The sequence below is a fragment of the Octodon degus genome, unplaced genomic scaffold (assembly GCF_000260255.1).
Source record: "Octodon degus isolate 3935 unplaced genomic scaffold, OctDeg1.0 scaffold00008, whole genome shotgun sequence".
NCBI lineage: Eukaryota > Metazoa > Chordata > Mammalia > Rodentia > Octodontidae > Octodon > Octodon degus.
The window spans coordinates 14,668,784-14,669,949 of record NW_004524584.1 but is presented as its reverse complement, the minus strand read 5'-3'; the positions used below and the strand labels follow the sequence as shown (position 1 = coordinate 14,669,949).

At 42.3% G+C, this 1,166-nt stretch overlaps 1 protein-coding gene across 1 annotated transcript in view; it reads left to right on the top strand.

The window, feature by feature from the left end:
• LOC111813541 (ras-like GTP-binding protein O-RHO) overlaps positions 1-1,166 on the top strand; it is a 58,107-nt gene that overhangs the window by 26,177 nt on the left and 30,764 nt on the right. The gene's annotated exons all lie outside the window — the stretch shown is intronic.

Here is a 1,166-nt window from a genome sequence, read left to right as displayed (position 1 = left end):
CATGCCAGCCAGCCCCGCCCCCTGGTGGGCTGAGCTGGCCACACACACACACACACAATAAATAAATGTAATAAATAAAAATAAATAAATATTTTAAAAAAAAAACTCATCACTAGCCATCTGTGAAATGCAAATTAAAACAACACTGAGATACCATCTCATCCCAGAAAGAATGGCTATCATAAATCAGCAACAAATGCTGGAGAGGCTGTGGGGAAAAAGGAACCCATCTCCACTGTTGGTGCGAGTGTAGACTGGTGCAACCATTATGGTAATCAGTGTGGAGACTCCTTAAAAAAGTAGGACTGGAAGTCCCATTCAAGCCTGCTATCCCCCTACTGGGAATTTTCCCAGAGGAGCTGAAAGCGTCACATCATAGTGATATATGCGCACCTATGTTTCTAGCAGCACAATTTGTGGTAGCCAGATCTTGGAAACAACCAAGATGTCCATCACATGTGGAATGGTTGAAAAAGATGTGATATTTTTAGACAGTGGAGTATTATTCAGCTATAAAGAATGATAAACTCGAAGTCTTCATATTTAAGTGGATGCCACTTGAAGATATAAGTGAGATAAATCAGACCCACATGTGTAAATATCGTATTGTCTCCCTAGTATAAGAACTCAAAAGTGGAATTACATATAGAAAGGTACAACACAAATAAAAGGAAAATGAGAACTTGAGGATTGGACAATGAGGAGTGGGCAAGGAGAAAAGCTTGGAAACGTGACAGGGGCAAAGCCATGCATTTGTATGCACGAGATGGGTGGGGCAGTGATCCTGGGGGACATCAGCAGGTTTTTGAGACTAGCGGTTGGCTGGTGGGATTCTCACCCTGACTAACTGTATATGCTGGTGCTTGTGAGCCAGGCGGCTGCACTGACAATGGTGATGTGTAATAGAGGGGTCAGGCTTGGAGTTCCTGCCATCCTGGTCTTCTAAACATGTACTTCTTATCATGACATACCATTTATTGCCATAACGTCTCTCAAGTAAAGGTTTGTTTGTTTGTTTGTTTGTTTGTTTGTTTTGCGGAACCAGGGATTGAACTCTGGCCCTTGAGCTTGCCAGGGAAGCGCTTATTCCACTGAGCCATCTCCCCAGCCCCTGGTTGTTTTTGTTGTTGTTGTTGTTTTTTAAGGGTAATAAATGAAAAAAAAAA